Here is a 19371-nt window from a genome sequence, read left to right on the forward strand (position 1 = left end):
ATAAGAAACCACTGTACGGGCCACCTTACAAAGGAACCTCCTGAAAGGTCCCGGGACCCCAATCACATAGCGCTGTAGTCGACGAGGAATGTCATCTATGCCGGTCTTTGGAATGTCTCCTGTCAAACACTCTAGATGGCTCTCCAATTCGGCCAAGGTCTCTGCTGATTCGTCCTGTGGGGTTGGTGTCATTGCAGCTGGTTGTTTCCTCTCGTAAGGCCGGAGAGCGGCTGGTCGCTGTGGACCCACATATGCATTTGAAACTTTTACTATCAGTTTTGGGACGAGATAAAAACCAAAAAAAAAACAAAAAAAAAATTGAAAATGATTTTACCTGAGTCATCCCATTGTTCTCCTGGTGGAAGAGCCATGTCTGGGTCACCACGAAAATCTACCCCAGCGTAAGGGAAGTCCTGAATAGCAAAAACTTGGTTTTCCAACCAATGGAAATACTCAGGTTTGAATCGAACGACCTCTGTCCGCTCGTCAAGATGACGGGCCATAACTGCAACCCATCGCATCAGTTTGGGCTCTCGAGGAAGTCCAGCTCCAATAGTGAGGTGCTGCGGGACCAACATTAGAACCCTCTCCAGACCAAAACTCACAACCAAAGCACCATATCCAAAGGTCTTCAGTTGTCCGTTCTTGGCTCTGGTCAGTTGGCCTTTTACATTAGCCAACACAACATCGCACCAGTTGAAGATGGTGCCTCGAAAGCAGTCAACTGCCATCCACATCTGGGATCCAGTGGCTATATGTAGTGCAGCGCTCCCGCAAAGCCTAGTAACAGTAAACGCGATCACCATGAGTTCAGGACGGGATATGGTTTTAATGTCTATCCCTTTGTCTCTAGTCTGGTTGTTGCAGAACTCTAGCCGGAGGCTATCGACAGACTGGCCACCTGGCCTAGTCCCGAATAGAGTCAAGTCTTCGCCTCTCTTAGGCAAACCAGTCAAAAAGTATATGTCTACCGGCTCAATTTCAAGCTAGTGGCCACCAATGAAGAAGCACTGGTCCTGTATGCTCCACCTGTCTACCAGCCACTGCAAGAAGTCCACCTGGGCCCTCATGCCAGGTATGGCCTAGAATTTGTATAAGTCGCATGCCTTCAATGCATCGATCGAAGGTTGGTGATTTAACGCGGCAAGATCTACGTCCTCATGCTCCAGTTCTCGCCAATCAAGCATGATGTATACTCTACATCCAACAAAAAGGCGAGTTAGAATGCAAAAAATTGAATTGTTTGGGTAAATTTTGAGAAATTTAGGGTTAAAAATCCTTGCTGCAGGGACTGTTACAGGGAAAAGTGTCTATATAGAACTGATCTATCCCACTAAGGTGTGACAGCTGCCTTAGAAACAAACAGATAAAAGCTACTTTCGTTTTTCCTTTATGAATTATAGATAGAGAGGAACAGAAAGACCAACCTCTATCTTGTGCTAATCTCCCGATTTGATCCCTCTCTTCTTTGGTAGTCCTCAGCTACTTGCTCCCTTGCACACCCAGCTTCACAAAGTACCTGTAAGATCACAGAAGCATAGCACTATAGAAATACATGGATCTATAATCATAAACAATCTAGGATCAAATGTAAATTGACCATACAAATGTAGCAAGCATCAATGACAAAAAAGCATGGAGGAAAACTCAAATAGCTTTTATTGATACACAAGAAAAGAGCCAAGAGGAGTTACAACCAGTTGTTCTGACCCAGCATCAACCTCCCAGCAAAGAAGCCCCTCTTCACCTCAAACAAAGCTTAGATCACCCAACAATCTGATGTTTGTCTCAAGAAACCAACAACAATTCCTTACAATATGCAAAATTCCAGCCTCCGGATCTCTAGGATGAGGGATCCATATATAGATATCTGTAAGGGGGATGAGTCAGCTTGTGATTTGATTAGTGTTGTCTCTCTAATAGTTCTTGCTTCCACTTGGAGACTGATGGTCTCTTACTCATCATTGGTCAAATTCAGTGAGGCAAGTGTCATAGGAGAAGATTCTGGAAGCTTCCATTGCCTCTCCACCTCGCGGAATGACACTGCCATTTGTCATTTCTCGCCCATTGCACCCCACAGAAGGGATTTTTGAAATGAAATGCACCCACACAGTGTATTTAGGTGAGATGCAACGCACTTAGCCAGTGGAGCAATTGCAGTGATCTTGTTTTGACCAATTCTGAGTAGTTTCTCATGGAGAACTTCTGGGACAAGCTGTAATCTGTTGACCTTGTTCCTTTAGGGGTTAGAAAAACACTTTTAGGGACTTAGGAGCCCTTGGCTTATGGAAATTTCATGCTTGGGGTTGTAGGGCCCGAAAATGTCTATAACAGTTGCCCCCTAAAGCATGAGCTCATTAATCTTTTGATGTTGGGTGAAATGCTTTAATATGAGGATCCGAAGTTCTTTCAATGCTGGGAGGAGACCTGTAATAAGATACAATACAATACATTATCTTCATAATATTTTCATGATCTAGCTGAGGCAGGCATTCCCATGCTCAGCTTTATAAATTCATTTTCATGTACATAGGACAGAAAATCGTCTGAGTGTAGACTGATGATTCTGATAGAGCCATCATCCTTTTGATTGGATGATTATCTGTGCAGCAATAATGTACATTTGATGTCTTTATTTCCCTGAATATATATCGCAGCTCGGATGGATGAAACTAGATCTGGGGTCTTCAATCTCGTTCGATCTTCACTCGAAGTACAAGTCGATCCATGTGAGAAATGTTCTAAAGTCGAACATGGAAAGGCATCGCTTGATTAGTAGCCAATGATGTAAACTGTTAACAAGCACGAGAGGAATCACCGATAATGATAATGACCCTCAAGGTACTGCAGTACAATTCACGTGATGTGAATAAAAGACTTGGCGTCAATCACCACGCAAAATCTTTCGGTCAAAGGCCATTGATGTAAACCTGTCACCGGAAGTGAGAAACTTGCCATTGAGGCATGCAAGCTTCAAAGTACTGAATGGGGTGCTCCTAGATCAACTTCTTGGATAATGAGCTGATGTCAACAAGAAGTGATCCATCACAGGAGGGCCTTAATGAATCCCACATAAATGACACGGAACGGAGCAAATGATTTTAATGGAGGTGAAAACGATCTGGTGATATAAGGTTCAGGGTGGCGGTCATGAAAGAATGGAGCATAAATGTATGGTAGTGGGTGAGACACAAGTGAATTCTCTGAATGACTTCTCTTGAACATATCGGCGACACTGATGTGATGGATTGGTAGCATTAACCCCAAATGTGGATGGTATGGCATGACCATGGTGATGTGACCAGTGAATGAAACAACCCAACCCGACTTGGACATGGAGTGGAAATGTCATGTTCAAGAGCGACTTGCTACCAACAAAGTTTCTTCACGTTTTCTTCCCAATTTTCCCCAGTCATTGCTGACCAGTAACTCTTTATTTTTGTCAAGCTTGAGGAGGATAACATATGCTTGTTCTATAATTTTCCCTTCGGGAAAATCGCCATATTTTAATGAGCCTAGCAATAGTGAAACTCGTTCTCGTCTATAGACAAGTTTGTCACTATTAATATTTTTAACGAGTTTAATGACAAAGATAACTCGGTCCTTTTCAATTTTAGAGAGTCTGAAAAGGAACGTAAAGATAACTCCAAAAATTCCTTTTTCGTCATCTAATCCCTTGAGTCCAAAAAAGTATAAAACAATACGGAAGGGATGAATTTTCGATACTTTTAACGAGTCGAACAAAACAAGCACTCGATATTTTTGTGTAATAATCCCTCAGGTCCAAAAAGATTAAAATCTAGAGGAGGGATAGCACTTCCTGTCCCTTTAACGAGCTGGAGAGGCCAATGGCTCGACAATATTTTCATATTTTACGAGTCAGTTGAAAAGAGCTTAAAGGAGACTCGTCTTTTGAGGAACGAGTGATAATATGGGTAGCAGCTGATTCCAGGTAAGGTTTGGAATTTTCCAATCACGGCAGCGTCACAAGGATGGCTAGTGAGATCACTCTTCGCAGCTGTTCCTCAAAATGGGTAAACAATCAAATGGGGGTGAATGATCGGCCAATGAAAAAGTGGAGGTGACGGTGCAAACACGACCAAGGCTTTAATGGCTGAAGTACTACATTCACGATGGTTATTTACCAGGGAATAGTTCATTTTTTAACGAGCTTAAATGCAGGGGAAACATTTTCTCATGTCTTATGTTTATTTGTTAACGAGCTTGAACTATGTGCTAAAACTGCTCGATTAATCCAGTCGTGTGATAAGAATGTCTCATATAAAAACGACAACTTTTAGAGTTTTTCCCCACATCCTTTCTTTATGCAAGTTAGGAAACGACCAATCCTACGAGTTTAAAGGGTTAGAGGACCTACAAATTTAAAAGATAAATAGTCGCTCTTTGCTTGCACTCCAAAAGGTTTGCATGCCCCCAGGTACAAAACAGAGTTTCAAGGTTACCCCTTCTTTAGTCCATTAAAACATTTGTTTTACCGAGAGAGGCCTACCAATCACGGACGGGAGTACAGACTAGTCATATTCTCTCATGGAAACCTACCCTATACCCGGAGTTTTCCTGCTGAAGCATACTAGGGTGCATGCCCCCTGGGTTTCAGTCATGTCCCTCCGAATCACTCGCGCTCATCGGGTGGACGGACTGGAGATTGAGACATTTCTTGCGTGAAAAGACCATTCAGGGATGGTATATGACTATTTTCTCTGTATGATCTGGGAAATGAAAGCTGGTCTACGAGCTTGACCACTCTTCCTTCGTGCGGAAAGCACATTACTCTAAAGAGTGAGGAGACAATTGCTCCCATGCAATAAATATAGTCTCGTCCAAGGAGTAGATTTTAATCCAGGGGTCCTTGAACTACCATTACGTTCATGTGAACGGTTTTCCCTCTCAGTGTTATGGGCACATTGGGAAGGATCCTTAACGGTCGACTGGTTCCTTTATCAAAGCCTGTTAGATTTCTCATCTCAGGCAAAAGCGATGGCGAACCAAGCGCTTTCCAAGCAGTTGAGGAAAGGATACTCACAGAAGCCCCCTCATCTATGATGGTACCAGCCATAACCATTCTATATATTTGAACAATAATTCGGAATGGTACACTAGCTGGTAAACGGGGTCTGCCTAGTTGGTTCCAGTCGAAGGAGACAACTAGGTTGCTTGGAGGTGGGACCGAATAGACGGTCGGGTATGACTCTGACAAACTTCCTTCCTGCGGTAAAGGAACAGGTAAATTGCCCCCATGTTCGTTGGAGTCTGTGCTTATGGAAAGAATTTGGACGGTGTCATCCTTGTTCTCTTCAGTGACTGTATCATCTGAAGATGGAACCTCTGAAGGCAAGACCGGGTCAACTTCCGCCTCAACCTTTTGACTTTCGTCTGGTATGGATTCAGATGGTTTATCTTCAATGATAGATGCTTCAGCCGACCACCTGAGCGGGCCAGCCGGATTTTCAACTGGTGACGGACTCGGCAAGAGTTTTTTATATCCAGGAGGAAGTCGTAACGGTGAAACCGGACGATCGTCCAAAACTCTTTTAGCCTCGTCTAAGAAGGGACAATGGTGGATGATGTGATTGCCTTCGTACAATTTACAAGGAAATCTATATTTTCCTTTTTGTCCTGGGGCTTCACTTTCACTAGTTGACAGTGTGTTTTCAACATGATCATCAGAGGTTGACGACACTGGGTTGTGCAAACGAGGAGACCAGTCCCTTAGGATCCAAGGGATGCAAGGACAATCTCTGTGATAGTGGTCTCCTTTGCAAATGAAACATGGTGATTTAGGCTTGGTCAGTGCAGTGTGTGGATTTTTGTTAGACGACACTCGTTTGCCCCCATTCGCTTTTGGCTCCTTCTTCTTCTTCTCTTTCTTCCTCTTTTCCTTCTTCTCCTTAGGTACTTGACTTTTGGCTTTACCAGCCCCGTCAAGCGAAGAGGAAGGAGGAGAGGAAGAAATAGAGGAAGTAGAAGGTTGGTGGTTAACTCTGGACTCGTCTAGTTGCTGATTCGATTGTTCAGGAATAGTGGTGTTCTGAACGACAGAGGTTGAGAAAAGCCATACAAGAAAACCAGTTGTCAGTCCTGGAAGCGACAATGTGGCCATATGGGGTGCACCAACATCTCCCGAAGAGGAGAAGGGACTAGGATTTCCTACAAGGGGAATTCCTTGGTTGGTGGATTCCATTTTCTCAACCCAAGATCAACGTAGGAAAGGGTAATGAATATTCCGTTTAAAATAAATTTTAGACGCTTTGACACAACTTTTTTTTTCAATTTTTAAGAGTCGAGAAAAAACAAAAGATGACTCTAGTCTCCTTCGGTTTTTAATGAGCCTGAAGTGACAAGTGCTCAGATGGACCTTTTCCGTTAAGGAGTCTGAAAAGGAATGAAAGGGACTACTCTGGAAATCTAGGTAGAGGGATTACCAAACCAATCGCAAAACTGCAGAATACTTTTTACGGTACGGCAGTCAATCTTCTTGAATGTTGTGTTCAATGCATTGCGATCGATAGGGCAACAGACACGGCTTCCTATGGATAAAGGATTAAGCCTATTGGGGTCTCCAAAAATATACTCGATGGTACGTGGGAGAACAAGTCCGTACTGGCACTTATCGTCTCAAAGTGGAGGAATCACCCAACCATCAGTGAGAACAATAGTTACCAGGCTTTACGACGCCGGAATACGTCTCTAGCCTAGACTTCTAAATGTTGTGCGTTAAATTCCAAAGCGTTGTTAGATTCATTGAATTTATTTTAAGTTGTCTTGTTTATGAAGTTTGCCTTTCGGGTTCACCACGAGATGTAGATGTAATTCCTAAAATGCAGTCTAATATGATAAACAAACTTTCTATCTCCTTTATGCAATGAAAATCCTAGCTACTAGGGAAAAGAAAGACAGAATCTTTTCACAAAGAGCAAAGAGCACACTCTAAAATGCACTTTCCTAAATCAAGCCAATCACACTGTCTATATGCAAATGCACATGCATGTATTTGTTTTCGACTTTCTTAGTATATGAATGCTAAAAAGAAAGTTGATGCACAAATCTGAATTTCTTTTCAAGCGACAAATATCAACAAGTTTCTTTTCGAAATCAAAAAATGGAGATGATCACAAAACTTTACGATTTTGAACTGAATACTTGTTCTCAACACTAGAAAATTACAAATTCAGACCAAAAGTAATAGTAACAGGATAATCAACCATCAACAGCACTCAAACTCTTTCCTACGGTTGAAATCGACACTTGCGACAGTTTCAAATCAAAGGACGACATTGTGATTATGCTACTTTTGCAAAGGAGAACTGTAAATGACTCAACAAACACACAAAAACATCTACAGTTCTTTGTACAAAGGAGGCAGAATAACAGCAAGGAAAAGGGGTTTCAAACGGACATATACTAATCACAGGCAGCAAAATTCAAGAATAGAACTGGAAAGAATGAACCACAGAAGCCACAACTGCACAGAGCTAGTCTGATCAGCGCACCTATAACACAGAGAATCTGAAATGCAGCGCAAGTTGTCCACTCGGGAAGTGTGCAGAAATTCAGAATCTCTGAACAGTACCTGTGCTGGGCCAGAAACGAGACTCTGTTCAGGTTCCGGGTCACAGTTTGCAGTTCAGTTCTTGGGTTTTGTCCGAGCAAAAAGCAATCAGTAATGCAACAATCAGGGGTAGATCTAAGGAGGATCTAAGAGCTATCACAAGGGCAATCAGATAGTTTGTGAATCAGTTGTTTAAATCATAAACAGATCCAGTAGATAGATTGAAGTAGCAGTTGTCTACTTTACATTTGTTATGGCAGATGCAGTTCGAATGCTACTTGTAAGTTTATGAAACAAACAACAAAGAATGATAAATAAACAAACTAATTAATTCCCCAACGAAGTCGCCATTTTGTTACAGGGAAAAGTGTCTATATAGAACTGCTCTATCCCACTAAGGTGTGACAGCTGCCTTAGAAACAAACAGAGAAAAGCTACTTTCGTTTTTCCTTTATGAATTATAGATAGAGAGGAACAGAAAGACCAACCTCTGTCTTGCGCTAATCTCCCGATTTGATCCCTCTCTTCTTTGATAGTCCTCAGCTACCTGCTCCCTTCCACGCCCAGCTTCACAAAGTACCTGTAAGATCACAGAAGCATAGCACTATACAAAGACATGGATCTATAATCATAAACAATCTAGGATCAGATGTAAATTGACCATACAAATGTACCAAGCATCAATGACACAAAAGTATGGAGGAAAACTCAAATAGCTTTTATTGATAAACAAGAAAAGAGCCAAGAGGAGTTAAAACCAGTTGTTCTGACCCAGCATCAACCTCCCAGCAAAGAAGCCCCTCTTCACCTAAAACAAAGCTTAGATCACCCAACAATCTGATGTTTGTCTCAAGAAACCAACAACAATTCCTTACAATATGCAAAATTCCAGCCTTCGGATCTCTGGGATGAGGGATCCATATATAGATATCTGTAAGGGGGATGAGTCAGCTTGTGATTTGATTAGTTTCTTCTCTCTGATAGTTCTTACTTCCACTTGGAGACTGATGGTATCTTACTCATCCTTGGTCGAATTCAGTGAGGCAAGTGTCACAAGAGAAGATTCTGGAAGCTTCCATTTCCTCTCCACCTCGCGGAATGACACTGCCATTTGTCATTTCTCACCCATCGCACCCCACAAAAGGGATTTTTGAAATGCAACACACCCACACAGTGTATTTAGGTGAGATGCAATGCACTTAGCTAGTGGAGCAGCTGCAATGATCCTGTTTTGACCAATTCTGAGCAGTTTCTCATGGAGAACTTCTGGGAGAAGCTGTAATCTGTTGACCTTGTTCCTTTAGGGGTTAGAACAACACTTTGAGGGACTTAGGAGCCCTTGGTTTATGGACATTTCATGCTTGGGGTTGTAGGGCCCAAAAATTTCTATAACAGGGATCACACCCTCTTTGTTAGAGACAGTGCGTGGGTCTGCACCTTGCCTTCACGGTAGGTGCAGAACCCTGACTTTTTCCCTAGTGAGAAAAAATCGGGGTTTGCAGGTTACCTATGTTGTGCCTGCGGGCCCCCACGCGCAGGTTTCTAGCCTAAAACCCTCTAAAAAATGAAATAAAACCCGAAAAAACAAATTGAAACAGATGAAATTGAAGAGTAGGATGATGTGGATTACCTGGAGGAGACGGTGCTCGATTCCGATGGATGGATTTTCTGCAATATTCACGGGAAGTTTCTGACCAAAAGCACTATTTTCTCACCCAAATATTAAACGGTAAAAATGAATTGACGAAAGCCCTTTTTATAAGTTTTTTGAATAAATGAATTGTAAATTTGTTTATGTTTCACTTTAGAAAGGTAACTTTTGCAGCATTTTTATCCATCTCAACAGGTATGAGTAATGTTTGCATTTTTGTTCAGGATAACGGATTTTTCAGGCGAAGTTGGTCATTTTCGACGAAAAAACATTTAGAGTCACCTTGAAGCTCTTTTCTGACTCCTAAAGCATGAAAATATCGTCGAGTTTTTCTTTTTAAACTCGTTAAAATGGAACTAAAAAGACGGTCCACTTACAACTCTTTTTCTGACCGTAAAAACATGAAAAGATTGCTGGTTTTTGTTGTTTCAAATTTGATATTGGTTATAAAACGTGTCATTCATCGCTTTTTTACTTTTTCGAATCAAGGGCTCTAATTACGAAAAGTACTCCTTGGTCGTAAAGATCAAGCAGTTCTCTCAAGTATTATTTTACACTTTTTCGGGCTTGGGAGACACAAATTTATGAAAAAGGTCAACCCTGGAGTCTTCTTAAGTTTTTTCAGACTCTCTAAAATTGAAAAACGCCAAGTTTCTCCTATACTGGACTCATTAAAATTTAACAGTAAAGGACCTGTTCAATTACAAACAGGAACAGACCACTTCTTCTTAGGGTTGGAATTTAAACTAAGTTGGACTCATCCGAAGGATGAGCTTATAATCAAGCAAATGTTATCCTCCTCAAGTTTGTCAAAAAATAAAGAGGTACTTGCCAGAAATGGTGGGGGAAAAGAGAGAAAAATGAGCCTATTTGTCATACTTTGTAACCACTCTTGAACACGACACTTTTTCACCTGGGTTGGGAAATCCTTTGCCTAACAGTTAATCAAACCACATTGAAAGTCTTCAGCCGGTTTTTGGGTATTAACTTTGGGTCAATTGTCACCAAACCACCTGCTGTGTCATTATGTGTTCAAGAGGTCAATACCAATAAGCCATTCATCTGCAAAATATCTGTCATCCATCTTAACCATCCCTGAGTCAGTCCTTGCAACTAAATTTCTTCAGCTTGATCTATGATTTCGTGTTGTGGGCTTGCCTATGACGGATTGCTTTCTATCGACTTCAGCTCATTATCTAGAAAGATGATCTAGAAATCATCAGTACCTTAGGATCTGCATGCCTCAGTGGCAGGTTTCTCACCTTCGACGATAGGTTGCATCATTGGCCTTCGATCAAAGGACTCCGTGACATGTTCGACATTGATGAGCCCCAAAAATGTACAATTATTTGGGCTCATTCAACCTCCTAATTTGGCTTAGTCCACCATTCTCATTTGCTTATTGCATGTTTTTGATTATTTTTATGTTAATAGAGTGAATTTGGTTAGTCATTATGCCAACAAGTCTAATGGGTGCTTTGTGTAGCCTTTTTGGTCAACTTGGAGACAAATTTGAAGGTCTTAATGAGCACTTGGCAGCCAAATTCGTGGGAGAACAAGCTAGAGGATTTGTAGGAAGGTGTCCCCCTCATTTATGGGCCCTTACCTCGAATTCTCCACCATCAGCTCGGAGTTCCAGGGCCACCGAATCAATCAGCTCAAGGGCAGCCAAGCAAGTCAAGTTGGACTGCTGTTAACTCCAAGTCTTGGGCAGCCAAGTCCCTAACTTTTAGGAGGACTGTTGGGTCCTCAAAATTGTATAAATAAGAAGGCTTGGGGCCTCATTTGGGTTAGCTAGTGGTTAGTCATTTTGTAGCTAGTTAGTCATTTTGTTTTAGCCATTAGTTAGCTAGTTTGTAGTTCGATTTTTATGCAATATATTAGCTTTGCTTTCAGCTCATTCTCAAGCTCTCCTTGTGGACAGCTTTGATGTAACTTTTCATTCTTGATTAATAAAGATGAATCCAGCTTTGCACCAGCTATAAATCTTTCTTAGGAGGCTGTAGCTCTTGGGTTTGGGCCCATCTCAAGCGCCCAGTACCTCCTTTGTTTATCATTATGTGTCTTTGCTGCATTCTCATAATAAAATCTGCTATTTAGATTTAAATGTTGTGTTGTTGTTTAGGTTGCTTTTGATGATTAGAAAAGGTTTTTAATGTTCAGATTTGCTTGATAGGTTAATCACAGGGAAGATCTTCAGAAAAAGGCTGCCAAACACGTTGGATCTCACCTCCCCCTTTGTGGAATCATGAGCTGGGACCAATGTGACTTTGCTGCCAACAAAAACGCTGTTTTGCTTTGCCATGCAATTCTTAGTGTTGGAATCCTCATTTGTAGATGTTAATATTAGTAGTGTTAAATGCTTCAGTTGATGATTTCTTAGTGGCATAAGTTAGTTCATGCATTTCATTTTGAATAAGCAGCTGTCCATTCTTGTTACTGTTAGCTAGGTCATATTAGGGTAGCATAACTAGATCTTTGTTTTCTTGCATGTCTTTGTTTGTCCAGTTTGAGAAACCACTTGCAGAGTACCTGTTATCCTTCTCTATCTACCCATAATCCATCTGATAATCTGCTCCAACCCTTAGCCCATGATTCGTACCCTTCATTTGCCATACTTTCCCTACCTTGCCCTAATTACTACATTCTTGTGCATCATCGCTTCCTCCATCCTTGAACAAATCCAATCGCTCCTTAGCCTTATCCACCAAGTCCTAGGCCTCTTCACACCCATATTTCACCTCCATACTCATTCGTCCACCTTTTTCCCTCCATCCATTCTCCAAAATCCTCGTTTCAGAACATCTTGTAGAAATCTCTGAACATCCTGTAGAAACCCCTGCAGACATCCTGTAGAAGCCTGCACACTCGGTTGCCGAGCACCTGAACGTTGTAGACTTCTATGGAATGGTGTTTTGGATCCCCTGGAACCTCTCCTAGCCCCCCTTACCTTTCCCAAGCTTTCCTTCCCTTCGCACCACCTCTGCACAACCAAACCCTAATAAGAAACAAAATCATCATCACTCCAACCATTTAAGCAAAAATACAAAAACATGTTCTTTTCAATAGAAGTAGTTTAAGTTCATGCATTTCACATCATTAGAAGTAATGGCATCATTTCCAGACACTTGCACTCCCACCATTGCATCATAGAGGTTAAGCTAGTCATATTAGGGTTTACTAGGGTTTCCATGTTTTGGTTGGCTTTCAGTTCGTTTTTGCAAAGTAGATTAATTTCCTCTGAGATAGCCTTCGTCCATCATTTAGAAAGCTTCTTCTGAGAACATATAGAAGTTGGCTTGAGCCCCAGCGGACTTGTGCCAGCTGACCAAGTGACAGCTGCGACAAGAGCTAGTACTTGTGCATACAACACCGTCGCTTCCAAGTTTGTACGAACTACCGGGTTGATAAAATTAGAGATAGGAAGCTCCAGGAGTTGTAGCATTATTGCTACAATACTGGAGCCCACCATCTTTTTGGCGCCGTTGCCGGGGAAGCGTCAGAGTATTAGTAATTGTTGCTTTTCTTCTACTTTCGTACTCTTACTTTTGCTAAGTAGTTTATTTCATTTCCATTATGCAATTTCATTTATGCAAAAGTAGATTAGCATTTCTTGCTTTCATAGATTAGCATTTCCTGCTTTCATAGATTAGCATTTCCTGCTTTCCTAGAATAGCCTTTCAATTCCGCAATTTCCTTTCTACAAGCGTAGACTAGCATTTCATTCTTGCAATTTCATTTGAGCAAAATGGATTAGTCCTTTCCTGCTTTCATTTCAATTCCGCATTTTCATTTTCGCAAGATAGTTAGTTGCAGTTCAATCTATTTCAATTTCGCAAGTAGAAGTAGGAAAAAGAAAAAAACAACCAAAAAGATTTCATTTCGTGCTTTGTAGGAGTAGAGATAAGTTAGAAAAATGATTGCAAAACACCCCCACTGCTTCACACAGCCTTCTCTCTTCTTCGATGGCTGTGATTGAAGAACCCCTGGGTGGACATCAAGACATATTTGAAGAACCTCTAGGGGAGAAGAAGAAGAAAACATTCCTCTGGAGCAAATGGCTACAAGCAGAGATGTTGGGAGCAACATCTTGTCCAAAGATGAATTTGAAAATCAGATCAAAGATTTTAAGAGTGATATGAGGCAGTTTCTTGCCATGCAATTGGATACCCTGTGGATCCAAAAGAAGCAAGAGGAAGCCAAGAGGGCTTTGGTCATTTTTTGTCCTAGGTGCACTAGAAAGCATCCTAGGAACGAATGTCCAATGCACTCCCTAGAAGTGTGTTTCATCTGTGAAGAATACCATCCTACAGATCAGTGCCCTTCCTTGCCCAGAATCAAAGCTACATATCGGAGAGCCAAAGGAGCCACTGAATCACTCTATTATATGAACCAAAGGAGGCCACATGGACCTAGATCTTACCAGCAAGAACTGCAAGGGATACCCGAGACCTATTATGACCCTTATCAAGCCACTTTCATGCCTTCTTGGGATCCCCCTGCTCATCCTTCCTGGTCTACACCTCCTCCTTGGTCATATTCTCCTTGTTCCTTCACAGATCCATATTATGCCCAACCAGTTGCTCATTCATTTCACTCTTATGCTTAGCCACAGCCTCAGTGGAATGCACCTTATCAGGAGTGGAGGCCCCAGTACAACTCTCATCCCGCTCATTTTCCTCCACCACCTGCTCATCCACACCCATCGCCTCCTCCTCCACCAAGGTAACCCCAAATGCCTACGCAACCACAATGCCATCCATCTCCATCTCAAACTCACACCTCCACTCATCTACCCGTACCATTTCCAAAGCCATACAATGGAGCAGCTCAACCCCATTGCAAATCTGAGGCACAACATGTGCAAATGATTCCTCGTGAGCCCAATGATCTTCACCAAAGCTCAGGAAGAGTGTTGCAAAAGAGAGAATCTATTGACAACATTGAAGGACCAAAAGCAAAAGAAGATTCCAAAGAGGAGATCAAAGAACCATGGGCTGCACTTAATGAAGAGAAGGGATCAGAATCAGAGATCGAGAGAGTTCCCTCATGGTTATCATCAGATCCTCCATGTATTCAAGAGAAAGATCAACAAAAAGAGGAAGATCAGAAAGTCATGATAGAAGGTGACATGAAGAATGATCCAAATCAGCAAGATGACCAAGGATATCAAAGCTATATTGAGATATGGTTTCAGAAGGTCACTAAGTTGCAGCAGTACTTTCTTCCTCAGCTTTGTTTGATCCCTTCAACGCCAGATCATTTGGTCTCTGAGATCTGGGTACTTGTCCAAGCATGCATTTCGAGCCTTCACATCATTTTTTCTCTAATCTCGATGTGCACATGGCTCCATTGGAAGTATTCTTATACTTGAAAATGATTTTGTTTTTCAAGTAGGTTAGGGTAGAAAAATGAAAAAAGAGAAAAAATGAAAAAAAAAAAGAAAAAGAAAAAAATGAAAAAAGAGGAAAATAGAAATCTAAGGTGAAAACCTCCTCGGAGGCGCCTTAGATTGCCTCGTTGATTGAAAACCTCCATGAGGCGGTCAATGGGTTGAAAAAAAAAGGAAAAAAGAGAATAAGATCTCTGGGTGAAAACCTCCCTTGGAGGCGCCCAGGGCAGGCAATTAGGGTGAAAACCTCCATGAGGCGCCCTAGTTGTTTTTCAAAAAAAAAAGAGAGAAAAGAAAAAGAAAAAATAAAAAGCTAATCTCCATTGAATAATTTCATGTTGCAGCAGTGACATTGCAGGTTGCAAGAAGGACATTGTAGGTCAGGTGGATCACTCAAAACAAAGACAAAGGAGTTTTTGTGCCTTCTACAGGAAGCTTCGTATCTTCTACAGGAAGCTTACAAAAAAGCCAAATTGATCTCCGAGGAGGACCTGAAGGCTTGGAATATGTCCATGAGGCCTACCCACATCCATGTTTCCATTCCTCACCCCTTTTCCATCATTTTTTCCATGTCATTATGCTTCTTTCCTCAAAACTGTGTCTTCTACAGGAAGCTCTGTATTTCTACAGGAAACATCCTGTAGAACCTTTGGACAAGCCAAATACAATTTAAAAACTGAATCTAATGGTGGGAATCTGTTGATTAGGCCTACAAGCACTTGTGTGTCCATCCCTTGCCTTTCTCCATCATTTTTTCACCTCCTTGTGCTTCTCATTGTGCTTCTACAGGAACTTCCTGTAGAAATTGTAGGAAACTAGGCGTGCATTTCAAAAAGTGGTTTGGCAAGCATGGTAGCTTCCTCAAAGGTTCAGAAGTCCTCATGCAATCTTCCAACTCCTCCTCCATCATCTCCATACCTGCATCACAACCAAAATTCATTTTGTCATACCATGCAAACTCATGCAAAGTGCCTTGAAGCAAAAATACATAGAGCAGAATTTGTTTTTGCCATAACTTGAAAACCATGCATCCATTTGACAAACCGTTTTATGGGGAATTGTACAAGGTTGATGACAACATGCCTGAGCAGTTTCATGCAATTCCGATGCACGGTTTCCAAGAAATTAGCCTCCATCACCATCAGCCATTTTTGCATTTTCTCCATAACCGTGCATCCGTTTCAAAACCTGTTTCATGGGGAGATGCACATGGGTGATAGTAGCCTACCCAAGCAGTTTCAGCCGATTCTGATGCACGGTTTCCGAGAAATCAAGCTCTAAAATCTTCAGCCATTTTCCATTTTGCTCGAAATCCGTGCATCCATTGATCACGAATTTGCTATAGGAGATGCATAATGATGGTAGGAACATGCTCACCGAGTTTCAGATCAAACCGATCTACCGTTTGGGAGAAATGGAAAAAAGAAGTTCTGGTTGTGACCATGCAGCAGCAGCAGCTTGAGCGGGCAGAGTTGAACGTGGAAATGAACACGTGCAGCTTAGATCCGTCCAGAGGGCACCTGCACAAGAAAAAACAGCCATAAATCATCAGTCAAGCCACCATACATGCAGCAAATGAAGATCAACACATGCATGTAGCAACACGCTTCACAATCAGCCGTTTAACTTGTAGGTACGTGACTAAACTTGTTCCTCTGTTTGCATAAATCTAATCTAAAGCAATGCATGAATGAATGAGATGAGTGGGTTCAGCCAAGAAGGGAGCCACGTTCAATTGCACTTAGCAAGGCAAAAATCACGCATGCATGGATCAACCATTCACGTGAAGTTCAAAAACAAAACACAGTTAGTTGGGGATATTCTAAACTCTAAGTGAAACTAATGGAATTGAATACAAGCAGAGAACAAATAAATAACAACAACAGTTCATGACATTACTGCAGTTCTAGAAAGCCACGCACGCTTGGCCACTGCACTCCTTCACCACAAATCACGCAAACATTAATCAACGCTCAGCTGAAACTCACAGATGGTTGCCAACTTGCACTTGCCTCATGTTTAACTCGGAGTATACATCCTTTGCTTCCACAATCGGCTTAATCTATCGTCCTCCGCTGAGTTTCCTACCTATTTTCAAATTTCTCTAGTGCAGCGGGCTCACTCAAAGGCCGAATCACGCTCTACAGGCGTTTCTACAAGATGTCGTCTACAGGAAAGGCAGAAAACAGCCCTGCAGAAAGAAAACATGAGGAGCTTCTGTGGGTTGATGCTTCTGTTGGCTGACCATGGGATTTTTAGAAAAGTTCAAGCTCCAAACGAGGAGAAAGGAGGAATATGCTGAAGGCCACATTCTTGTTTCCATGCATTTCCTTTTGCATTTTCTTTATTCTCAATGCACTGCTATGGAAAAAATCAGTTGGTATAGTTCCTTTCGAGACTATGTTTGCCTCAGTCCTTTTATGGTTTGGAATTGTATCCATTGGATTGTTCTTCAGATTAACTTCAATATGGCTGCATCAGTCTTACTGTATATTTGGGTTCCTGTTCATTATCTTTGTGATCCTCATGGTTACATGTGCAGAAATCACTGTTATCTTGTGCTACGTTGAAATGTGCAGTGAAGATTACAACCGGTGGTGGAGATCTTATTTGACTGCAGGCTCCTCTGCATTCTACTTGTTTCTCTATGCCACATTCTATTTATTCACCAAGCTGGAGATGACAAAACTTGTTTCTAGAATTTCATATTTTGGCTACATGCCCATCATGTCATACTCATCTGTTGTTCTGACCGGTATAATAGATTTCTATGCATGCCTTTGGTTTGTGCGGACAATGTACTTATCAGTGAAGATTGACTGAGGCTCTGCATGCAGCTACCATTTTTCAGAGGGGCCGTTTAAATTTCAAGATTTGGACATAATCTGATCATGGTTCAGCCTTCTACAAGAATATACTTGCACATTCATACCAAGGCTGAGGGCACTAAGAAAAGCAGCAAAAATGGAGGATGTCTTGGCAAATGATTCTACATATCTAAAGGAGACTGAAAATTTTGAAGCTTCTGAGACAAAGGATGTATTAACAAACAGCATTGCAGAGCAAGTAGACTTTCAGAGAAGAGGAAAAAGCAGTTTCAAATTTGAATGATGCAGTGTCCGAGTCCAATCCATCTGGTGAAACTATCAGTGTACCTGTGAATGTAAGCCTTCAACAAGCCACTAAAACAGAACAAGTTGAGACAATACCGCAGGCAAAATCAGAGAAAATTCGTTCTACAGGAAGCTAGCAGACTGTTTCTACAACAAGCCAGCGAAGAGTTTCTACAGGAAAGTTTGAAAAGCGGGAAGCCAAAGGAGAAATTGGCCAAGATGCTAGCCAAGGAAGTCACCAGAGCCATCAAAGACAAGGGGAGAGATTTGGTTGCTCAGAGGATGAGCAAAACTTTCAGTAGGGGGGTGATGATGAGCCCCAAAAATGTACAATTATTTGGGCTCATTCAACCTCCTAATTTGGCTTAGTCCACCATTCTCATTTGCTTATTGCATGTTTTTGATTATTTTTATGTTAATAGAGTGAATTTGGTTAGTCATTATGCCAACAAGTCTAATGGGTGCTTTGTGTAGCCTTTTTGGTCAACTTGGAGACAAATTTGAAGGTCTTAATGAGCACTTGGCAGCCAAATTCGTGGGAGAACAAGCTAGAGGATTTGTAGGAAGGTGTCCCCCTCATTTATGGGCCCTTACCTCGAATTCTCCACCATCACCTCGGAGTTCAAGGGCCACCGAATCAATCAGCTCAAGGGCAGCCAAGCAAGTCAAGTTGGACTGCTGTTAACTCCAAGTCTTGGGCAACCAAGTCCCTAACTTTTAGGAGGACTGTTGGGTCCTCAAAATTGTATAAATAAGAAGGCTTGGAGCCTCATTTGGGTTAGCTAGTGGTTAGTCATTTTGTAGCTAGTTAGTCATTTTGTTTTAGCCATTAGTTAGCTAGTTTGTAGTTCGATTTTTATGCAATAGATTAGCTTTGCTTTCAGCTCATTCTCAAGCTCTCCTTGTGGACAGTTTTGATGTAACTTTTCATACTTGATTAATAAAGATGAATGCAGCTTTGCACCAGCTCTAAATCTTTCTTAGGAGGCTGTAGCTCTTGGGTTTGGGCCCATCTCAAGCACCCAGTACCTCCTTTGTTTATCATTATGTGTCTTTGCTGCATTCTCATAATAAAATCTGCTATTTAGATTTAAATGTTGTGTTGTTGTTTAGGTTGCTTTTGATGATTAGAAAAGGTTTTTAATGTTCAGATTTGCTTGATAGGTTAATCACAGGGAAGATCTTCAGAAAAAGGCTGCCAAACACCTTGGATCTCACCTCCCCCTTTGTGGAATCATGAGCTGGGACCAATGTGACTTTGCTGCCAACAAAAACGCTGTTTTGCTTTGCCATGCAATTCTTAGTGTTGGAATCCTCGTTTGTAGATGTTAATATTAGTAGTGTTAAATGCTTCAGTTGATGATTTCTTAGTGGCATAAGTTAGTTCATGCATTTCATTTTGAATAAGCAGCTGTCCATTCTTGTTAATGTTAGCTAGGTCATATTAGGGTAGCATAACTAGATCTTTGTTTTCTTGCATGTCTTTGTTTGTCCAGTTTGAGAAACCACTTGCAGAGTACCTGTTATCCTTCTCTATCTACCCATAATCCATCTGATAATCTGCTCCAACCCTTAGCCCATGATTCGTACCCTTCATTTGCCATACTTTCCCTACCTTGCCCTAATTACTACATTCTTGTGCATC

Source organism: Pinus tabuliformis, chromosome X (assembly GCF_031772625.1).
Source record: "Pinus tabuliformis cultivar Carrire ecotype Pingquan chromosome X, CPIR1, whole genome shotgun sequence".
Lineage (NCBI taxonomy): Eukaryota > Viridiplantae > Streptophyta > Pinopsida > Pinales > Pinaceae > Pinus > Pinus tabuliformis.